The sequence below is a fragment of the Pinus tabuliformis genome, chromosome 9 (genome assembly GCF_031772625.1).
Source record: "Pinus tabuliformis cultivar Carrire ecotype Pingquan chromosome 9, CPIR1, whole genome shotgun sequence".
Lineage (NCBI taxonomy): Eukaryota > Viridiplantae > Streptophyta > Pinopsida > Pinales > Pinaceae > Pinus > Pinus tabuliformis.
In genome coordinates, this window is record NC_142307.1 from 265,564,726 (window position 1) to 265,575,374 (window position 10,649).

The following is a 10,649-nucleotide window of genomic DNA, read 5'->3' on the forward strand; positions in this document are numbered from 1 at the left end:
TATCACATGCTCCGCTCCGAATTCATCTTCTTGAACTAACACCATTCCAATGGTGGAATGCGAAGCTGCGAGGTATAAGAAGTAGTCCTGGTTGTAGTTGGGAGGATGCAACAACGGTGCATGGGTCAACGCGTGTTTAAGTGCATCAAAAGATTGTTGGGCAATCTCGTCCCAAAAGAATTGAACGTTCTGTTTCAACAACCGTGTAAAACCTTTAGTGACCTCGGCGTAGTTTGGGATGAATCGGCGTAAAAAGTTCGCTTTCCCTTGCAAACTTTGGAGTTGGCGCAAACTCGAAGGAGGAGGCAATTTGATGATAGCTTCGACTTTCGAGGGATCGACGCGAATGCCGGCTTTTGAAACAACAAATCCCAGCAATCGACCTGTTTCTATACAGAAAACACACTTGTGGGGATTCAACCGAATTCGATAATGCCTACACCTCATAAAGATTGCTCGTAAGTGGACAAGGTGATCAGCTCGATGTAAAGAATGAGCAGGCAAATCATCGAGATACGGTTGCACAATGTGCTTGATGTCATGAAATGCGTAAGACATCGCCCGTTGAAAAGTGGCCCCGGCATTCTTAAGCCCAAAAGGTAATTTGCAATAAGCAAATGTCCCCCATGGACAAATGAATGCCGTTTTTGGTTGGTCGGCAGGTAGAATATTGATTTGATTATAGCCCGAAAAACCATCCATGAAGGAAAACATTTCACTTCCGGCACAATCATCAATAATTTGATCGATATAAGGCGTAGGATAGTTGTCTTTTGGACAAGCTCGATTGATATCCCTATAGTCGATACAGATTCTTATTGTTCCTTGTTTCTTATTGACCGGAACAATATTCGATACCCAATCCGTTAACGGGATCGGATAAATGAAACCTGCTTTCAACAGCTTTTCGACTTCTGCTTTAATCGCAGCCGCTTTTCGAGGGTGAATCTGACGCAACCGTTGCCGGACGGGTTTAGCATCCGGGTAGGTCTTTATTTCATGAACAACAATGGCAGGATCGATTCCCGGCATTTCCTCGTAAGACCAGGCAAACACATCGCGGAATTCTTGGAATAGGGCCTTGTAAGTTTGGATTTCATCTTCTGTACATGCGGCACCTATATGAATGTTCTCCTCAATTCCGGGCTTCACTGAAATATCAATGGGAATAGTACGAGAAATATTCCCTAAATTCAACTCTGAATCAGAATGTTTCGTTGGATCCTGAGCGTCTTTGACATATTCAGCGGTAAAGATAGATGAAAAATCATTTTCAAATGCATCATCCTTAGGTAAAAACGAAGATCTGTGATGGAGATCCTCCCATGGTAGATCGTCTACACTTAGGATTTCGCGAAGTTGTTCGTCAGATGACACGACTTCGGGAAACGCTATCCGTTCTAAGGTTGAGGTGAAAAGTGATTCTTCACTGACCACATTCATTTGGTCGATCTCGGTTGAATGAGAGTCGGTAAAAGACATGACAGCTTCATAAGCAATTTCATATGGACTCAAGGGCATAGCATCACCGAATGAGTCTATCTCAGAGTCAGATGGGACAATCCAAGGATCATCATAAATAATGTTTTCTGATGTAATCATATGAATTGTTGCAAATGAAGGTTCTACGCTGAGTGGAGGAAGAGGAAAAGTTCCCAGTAAACCGGAATCCTTAACTAAACCTACACCAACGTCCCTATAAGGGATTGTCGTCTTACCGACATGCTGGATACTCTCTGAAGAGGCTGGGTCGGATGAAAAGTATGTCAGCTGATCAATAGTCACGATCTTACCGTTATGTGGAAACTTAATTACTCTGAAGACCGATGAAACGACCGCTGTCATAGCATATGACCAACTTCGACCCAAAAGAAGGTTGTAGTCTAGAGGGGCATCAACCACTTCCACATCCAGACTAACGGTTTTACCTTCTACCCCTATAGGCAATTCCTGTAGAATACCAAACGGACGGAACCCACGGCCATCAAAGGCCTTAAGGATGGTGGGGGATTGGTTCAACGAAGGAGAACCAAGGGATCTCCAACATTGAATCGACATAATACACGTAGAAGCTCCCTCATCAATCACAGTCCTATGAATAGGCCTGTTTTTGACTATCACTGGAATTTGGAAAGCCATTTGATGGGGGAGACGCGGTGTACTATTTTCTAGATCGAAGATTATTAGATTCGGGTCCTGAACATCAACAGCTCCTATAGCCGACAAAAGTAATTTTCGTTGTGCTGGGCATGATTGCAGCACTTCTAACGCCGACATTGCTGAGGGTGAAACAGCTAAGTCCTCAACAATGTTGTAATTCTGGGCCGCTCTCGCATGTGGATTGAAAGCAGACCTTCGAAGTACACCCTTGGCGGGCGGTTTAATTACTAAGTCCGGGTTAGGTTTCTCGATCTGTAGTGGATCGGAACCAGGAGCTGAGGTTGATGGGTTAGAGTGAGAAGATTCTGCTTCCTTACCATCAACAGGATTCTTACTACCATAATCTTGCGATCGAGTCGCAATCCTCACATGAGACATCATCAAAATGGGTTCTTCACTGGCATTCGAGGAAGAACCTATCATCTTATTCTCCTGCTCTGGAAATGGATTTTTTAACACAGCAGGAGTGGGAGAACCTTTGACTATTTTCACAACCTCGGCCCGATGAGGGCAATCTCTCGTAAAATGATCCTCTTCACAAATAAGACAAGGATATCGAGGTTTGCGCTTTTCGTCATTGGTTTCCGACTTTTCCGTTTTCTCCTTCGGAGCCTTGTCTGCTTTAGCCTTCTTCTTTCCTTTCTTCTTTCCGCCGTTTTTTGATTTGGCCGTAGATGACTCTACAGCGTGAATATCGGCGGTAAGTTCAGGAGAAGACTCTCCTGTCGGGGAATCGGGCAAAGTGATAATAGGAGTAGTTGAAGCCTTGGAAGACTTCTTCTTGCTCTTTGTATTCACGATACCAATCATACCATCAGCGGCATGAGATCCCGAAGGAGCAGCAGCGATTTGATTCGACTTTGGAAGATCCAGAATCTTCTCGTGTAATGTACCCGACTGAGTGTAAACTAAGTCAAGGTATTGCGCCTGAGCAATGACTTGCTCCTCAGTAACTACTCCGGCCTTAGCTACATCTTCAGTAATCTTCGGTAATAATGATTTAACAAACCATTCAGCTAAGATTTGGTCCGGGATAAAAACTTTCACTAGCCTTCTTCGACGTCTCCACTCATGAATGTGATCAGAAATATACGTGGAGGTTGATTGTTTTAGTGAAGTTAATAACTCCGTGCCGTTATCGTATCTGACCGGCAACTGAAAGTGAGTTAAGAACGAGGTAGCTAACTGGCTAAAATTGTAAAAAGAGGCCCGTGGTAACTCAATGTACCACTTGGCCGCGAGACCAATGAGTGTACGCTGGAAAAGACGTAAGCGGATCGAATCATCCGAGATAGAATTTGAAGCACACCAGAGGTGGTAAGTCATCACGTGATTGGACGGATCCTCTCCAGACTTACCTTCGAACTTGGGTATATCGCTGGGCAACTTATTTGGCATTGGCGGCCAGAACGGAAGATATTGAATTGGATCGTTCGTTAGGCGCGTCAAGTCTGGTAAATCCAAAGTTGCGATAAACGGTAACTGCCGGTTAGGATCTCTAAAACTCTGGGTCACAATACCGGCCCCAGGAGGAGGATATCCAGGATAACTAGGAACAGGAGTCGCATTTGGGATATTATATCCTCCTGGAAAACCAGGATTAACCGGACCGTACTGGGGTTGTTGAGGTTGTTGATAAGTGTACCCAGGATACGGTTGATACTGGTAAACCGGTTGTTGGACAGCTTGCCCAGGTTGGTACTGTCCCTGGTACGGTTGGTGAACAAATTGAGGTTGAGTAGTGACAACCGTACTTATACCAGGCTGGCCTACAGGCATCTGGACCGTGGTTTGAATCGTAGATCCAGACAACGGTAAAGATGTCTGAGGAGTGGTTACAGAGACAGTAGAAACCGGAGCCGTCGATACTCCAGAAGTAAGTATGGTAGATGTGGCGGTAGTTGCAGCAGCCGTTTGAGATGGAGTACTAGGTGCAATTGGCGGCTGAGTAACTACCGAAGTTACAGAAGTTTGAACACTTGACTGGACAGGTTGCGGTTGCTGGGGTGGACCAGAAACTACGGGTTGTCCAGCTTGAGGTACCAACTGTATACTTGGCTGCAACACCTGTTGACCCTGTGACGGATCCCACACTAACATTCCAGGGTATTGACCCGTAACAGGTTGAGGATACTGAGATCCATAGCCGGATTGAGGATAGGATTGATAATTGTAAGGTGCAGTTCCCATACCTTGACCATATGATTGACCTTGAGGTGGTTGATAACCTTGACCTGAGTATTGACCTTGAGGTAAATACGGATACTGGGGTTGACCTTGACCTTGAGGTTGGTACCCTTGAGGTTGATACCCTTGGGGTTGATACCCTTGGGGTTGCCATCCTTGAGGTTGCCATCCTTGAGGTTGATATTGATACTGAGGTTGACCTTGGGGTACATATTGAGGCTGGGGTTGACCTTGAGGTATGTATTGCCCCATAGGCGCGTACTGACCTTGAGGTTGCCCCCCAGACACAAATGATGTACCTTGAGGTTGCCCCCCAGGCATTAACTGAGGCTGCCCCCCAGGCGGTAATTGGCCACCTTGAGGTTGGGAAACGGGAACTGAACCTGACATCATGTAAATGTCTCCTACACCCAATGGTACATTACCACTGTTTCCAACTAATAACCCATGATCAACGGGTTGAGGAGATGCCCCCGCAAAGGTACCAGAAAGAGATTGATACCCAGTGGGAACAGAAGGACCGCCATGTAAAAAAGATTCAGGACTTTGAGTAAACACGGACGACGACCAGACATATTTACAGGAGTATGAATACCTCCAGGTGGAAAAGGAGTACGAGGTGTAGAAAAACCTAGCCCAAAGTTGTCTAAATAATTGGTTAACGAAAGGTACCAAGTAGTACTTCTAGGAGGACTGTAAAAGATAGATTCACGCTCCCTTAGATCAATAGTAAGTTGATCTTCAAGGTTAGAGACGCCTATTTCTTCCTCTGGAGCAAGTTCTTCAATAGCAATCAAACCAGTAGGAAGATTTTCGGTGATAATTCTTTCTATTCTCGGTGAATCAGGAACACTAGAAGTCGGAGTAACAGGTTCAGATATTTCTGGTTCTTCGCCTGTATCACTAGCAGACGAAAAACTACCAACAAGCTCAGAAACTGTAACAGCTTCGGGATTATAACCTGTCTCTAAACTTTGGTAATCTGGATGGACTACCAAGGAAGATTCTCCTTCTTCAGGTGAACCTACTCTACTGCCACTAGGAGGAGTTACAAGGACCTTCAACCCTTCGTACTGACCCGGAATATCTTCAGGAGATCCACCCCGCGATCTACGGAGTTTTCTTAACAAATCTGTTCCGGTAACAATTTCAGGTGACTGGCCCCGAAGTCTACGGGACTGTCTCGGTAATTCCGCCACAGCTAAAAACTTTTAACTACTACACACGAAAACAAAATAAAATTTCAAATCAAACCACCTAAAGTCTCTAAAGAACCAAACAAATTTGAATCACACGCCTAAAGAATCTAGGGCGTCAAACCAAGCACAAACAGTAGCCTTCCAGACCGAAAGCGCTAGTTGGTGATGAAGCCCAACATCGCTGGATTCAGTACAGAAGTGGCGGGTGGAACAGTTACCCCGGCAACCTGCTTAATGAATAGACTGGACCAAGTTCCTCCACTTTAACCGTCTCGAGTGAAGTGAACCCCCCAGAAAATCCAAGTGAGTCTAGCCGACGTCTGCTCCAGGTACAGTGGGATCTTCCCTCCACCGTCACCTCGGTAGAATCCTAAAGATAATGGTCACTAAGGTTACCAACCGCAACAAATGCACCTGGGGGAACAGTCTAAACTCCGACAGCACGCAAGGGCAGAGTAGCAAGCTCAATCCCCTTGCCGGCTCCTTGACAATAATCCAAGGTTTACCGACAAGTGACCCTGGCTCCTCGACAATGGTTAATCCGAGGTTTACCGTTTGTAATACGTGCGTGTCTGGCGTCGTTCCCAACGAGGGGGGATTGATCCCCTCACTGGTTCGGACACGAGCTCGTGCTTCTCCTTTAAGAGGAGCTTTCCCAGAGTACAAGTGAGACAATTGGATTTATTCTATCACAAGATAAGCTACTTGTTTGGTTTTGTTGTCTTGGAGAGTTAATTACTCACCTACTCCAAGACACTAGCCTGATCTAAATTGGTGTTTCAGAGCCCTAGTAAATAAAAGTTACTACGTCGATTTTACTTTAAGCGTTAATTTTATGGTTTTTCTTAAAGACAAAAGGTAGCGGAAGTGAAACCAATGGTGTGTAGACTCGACTCAAACCACTACAAAGATGCACCTAAGATGATTTACGCTACTTTCCTTTTTCAATGAAATTCTTAACTAAGAGAGTTGAGAGAATGCAAATTTTAGAGAAAACAACTTTCTTAATAAAGACAATCAAAGAAACAATTCTCTTTATCTTTTCAAGCATACAAACATGACCACTCCTTACTTGCACGAAAAACTCTTTTTCTTTCAAAACTTTTCAAAGCTACTTGAAACAAAACTTTTCAAAGGAGATGTTTTTGTATTTTCTCTTTTAAATAAAGCATATAAACCTATCTTAACAAAAAACAATTTCAAAAGCTACAAAATCTATGAAAACTTGACTCACAAGAAAATCAAAAGGGAAATTACTCTAAGCAAACCTAACAAGGCAAAAGCTCACAAAGATGATTCTAGGTTGTTTTACTTGACAAAAATCAAATCAAGGACCAGCTAATGCAGAATCAAAAGACTAGTCAAAACAAAACTCAAATCTTTTTGTTCTTTTTGTAAAATGGAATTCAAGACTTAATCAACAAGCACTTCGAAATTTTCCCAAAGAGACAACTCAATGGTAAGTTGCTCTCACAGGTAGACTTTAGGATAGGTCTGACTTCTTAGAATGCTGACAAAACCAGAGAGATCTAAGGCTTGACAACTTCTACCGCCAAAGTCACTACAAGACCTACTCAAAAATCAAACCCTAGGGCTTAAACTTCGATGAAATCCACTAAAACACTCAATGCTATCGAAACAAGTTCAGGTGAAGATCTTTGACAAGGGACTAATGAATCTGGGCAGTAAAAACTAAGAAAAAAAAATAAAAAAATCTAAGAGCAAAAATGCAAAAAATGGGATTTTCTCAAATTTTAGCAGGGGACGCAGGCGACCCGTTAGCACAGGTGCGGGCCCGCTCTGTGCACACAGCGATAGTGCGTCCAGGGATGCACTGTGCAACACTCAGAGGGTGCGTCCTACTGAAAAACTCAAGAAAAACCAAAATGAATCTAATCCTAAGCTAACCCACCCAAAGACAGAGTCACAGAGCCAAAATCAGAAAAATAAATCAATTTTCTCAGAGCAAAGTTCACACAAAGGAAAATACTTTTCACATCAATGGAATCCCCAGTGGAGTCGCCAATTTGTCACACGGAATCAGTCAATAGTGCGGACACAACCGAACTTCCTAGAAGTCTAAGACATTCTAATGACAAACAAAACAAACTAGAGCTATCCTTCTCTAAACATGCATTATGATATGAGAAATCAAGCGTTTTGTTCTTACCTTTGTCCAAACACTGTTGTAGAAGTCCAAGATTTGTTGATCTGGATGAGCTCCTCCTTTTCTCCAAAACCTGCAATCACCAACAGTCAAACCATTAAATAGCACCTGATTATAACATAAAACAAAGCATATTCAACATATAGACCGAGTACATGAAATAACTCATAAACAACAAGTTATTGAGAAGAATGGACTAATTTGCATTAAAGGTAATCAAAAGGAACCATTACAACCTAAGCCTTGGTGTTGTGCAAGCTCCTTCCAGGGTCCACAAGAGTTCTCCTTTACTTTGACAAAGCTCACCCACTTCCAAATAGAACAAGCAAAGATGGCAATCTCTCCTCACAAGCTTCTAAATGGGAGTCCTAATTCCTGCAACATTTACCCTTAGAAATGTATAGCTTTCAACCTCCTCTCCTTCTGGCCCAATGCCTGTATTTATAGTGCTCAAGAGGAAGTTAATCAGGTCCACCATCAATGGGATAATCCCCTCTTTGGATGGGATAGCTCCCCTATTGATGGGATAAGTTCCTCTTTGGTAGGAGTGCATGAACCATCTGGAGGCGCTCAATACACGTCGAACAACCTTCTAGAATGCTCTAGAAATGACCACAAGTGACTTTTTAAAGATGAAACTTGCGCATTTTAACCTTTTCAGGGGGACGCACCTGCCCCTTTACATACAGAGCGTCCAAAGACGCAGCTTTTGTGAACATTGGGTGCGTCCCCGCAGGTAAGGTTGAGAGAACCTGTGTCCCCAGAGATAAATACATTTAGAAAGACCTTCTCTCTTTTTTGGAGTTTGACATGGAGAGCAGAGGCATAAGACTTGCCTAAGAGGGTAGCATGACTGTTGATAGAGCCATCTTAACTGTGAATAGTCATGGTGACATTTTTTAGTGTAACACTCCATTAAGCTTGCCGAGCTGGACCGCGCCTCCATATGTGACTTCTTTGACCACATATGGTCCCAACCAATGTATTCAGAGCTTTCCAGGGAATTTCTCAAACTTGATGTCATACACCAATACTAGATCGTTTTCTTTGAATGTACTTAACTTGATATGGCGATCATGCCAAGCTTTTTCTTACTACTTCTATACCTACTGATGGAATCCCACCAGAAACCATTCCTCCTGAAGTTCTTCTAGTTGTGCGAGCCTCTCTTCCAAGGACCCGTGGTCTACCATGTCTATCATTGCTACTATTTGAAAACTAGGTACAATGTATTCCATTGGCATGACAACTTACGTTCTGTAGACTAACCAGAAAGGTGTCTGACTCGTCAACTTATTGCATGTGGTTCGGTATTGCCATAGCATAGCAGGTATGCAAAAATCCCAATCATTTCACTATGCATTACATACTTTGCTCAATGTGGTCTCCAAAATATTTTTGGAAACTTCGACGGTCCCATTCTCTTACAGATGGTACGACGTACTTTTCTAATGATATATCTGGAATTCCTCAGTGAGCGCGCTAATAGTGTCAATTAGGAAGTGCGTTCTGTGGTCGCTCATTATAATTTTTGGGCATCCAAACTGTGTCAACACATGATCAAACAAAAATCTCACATTTGTAGTGGTCGTGCAGTCCTTAACCAGCTATGCTTCTGCCCATTAAGTCAAGTATTCTATCGCGGTGATGATATAGCATGCACCCGTTTTTCCTTGAGGTGTGATAGGCCCTACAAATTCGGTCACCCATTTTTCGAACGGTTGCAACATCATCTGTGGATTGAGTGGCATTTCATCCCTCCATGATGGTTTCCGAGTCCATTGACATACATCATAGGCCTAATAGTACACTTTCGAGTCTTGATGTAAGGTTGGACATCATAGTCCAGTGCAAAGAATCTTCTATGTTGTTGCACATTCCGCATAATGTCCTCCTGCAGCCCCCCCATGTGCTTCTACAAGGATCTGTCCTCTCTCAAATTCAGGTACGTATCTTCGTAATATTTCATCGTTTCCCATTCTATAGAGGTCCCCCGTGATAACAGGGAAATCTGTCACATGTATCACCAATTATTTCCTCTGTTGAACTGAATATCCATGTGGCACGGTTCGTGTGGTTAAGAAGTGGATTATATCCTCGAGGTGGCCATCTGTGACATGCATTGCATAGAGCTGTGCATCAAGTAGTCCTTCCTCCAAATTTTTTGGCTCCTCACCATTCTCAATTCATGGTAGGTGATCGAGACCTGCATTTAGGTGTCCCATCTTCAAAATGACCTCGAAGTCATATTATTGAAATAGTAACAACCATCTACAAATGCACCCCCCCAACACAAGCTTATTCACTAATTATTTCAATACAAAATGATCGGTATACATTTTAAAGTGCCCGCCCAGCAGATAGTGGCAGTGTTTCTGGAGTGTGTATACCATCGCCAATCCTTCACACCCGGTAGTAGAATAGTTATTTTCTGCTTTGGACAACCACCAACTTGAGAACACGATCAGGTGATCGACGCATTTTGCACCTTCCTGCGTAAGTACAGTGCCCAACGCAATACACAACGCATCAACATGCACATGAAATTCGATGTCCCATTTTGGAAAGACCAAAATGGGACCAGATGCCATTTTTTCCTTGAGAATATCCAGACTTTTCTTACAATCATCATTCCAACAATAAGTAACGTCTTTTTCAACAACTGTTCCACTGGTGCCGTGATTTGTGCATAGCTCTTAATAAACTTGTGATAGTAGATAGTGTGTCCCAATGTGGTGCAGAGTTGTTTAACACTTTGTGGTGCTTGCAGATTAAGTATGACAGCAATCTTTGCAGTTTCCACCATCCGGCCTTGTCTACAGACCACATGGCCAAGCAAGTTGTCGAAGGGGAGGAGGAAAGTGCACTTCTTAAGGTTCAGCACAATCTGGTGTTGTCGGCAAGTATCCAGCATCAAACATAAGCTCGTGATATGT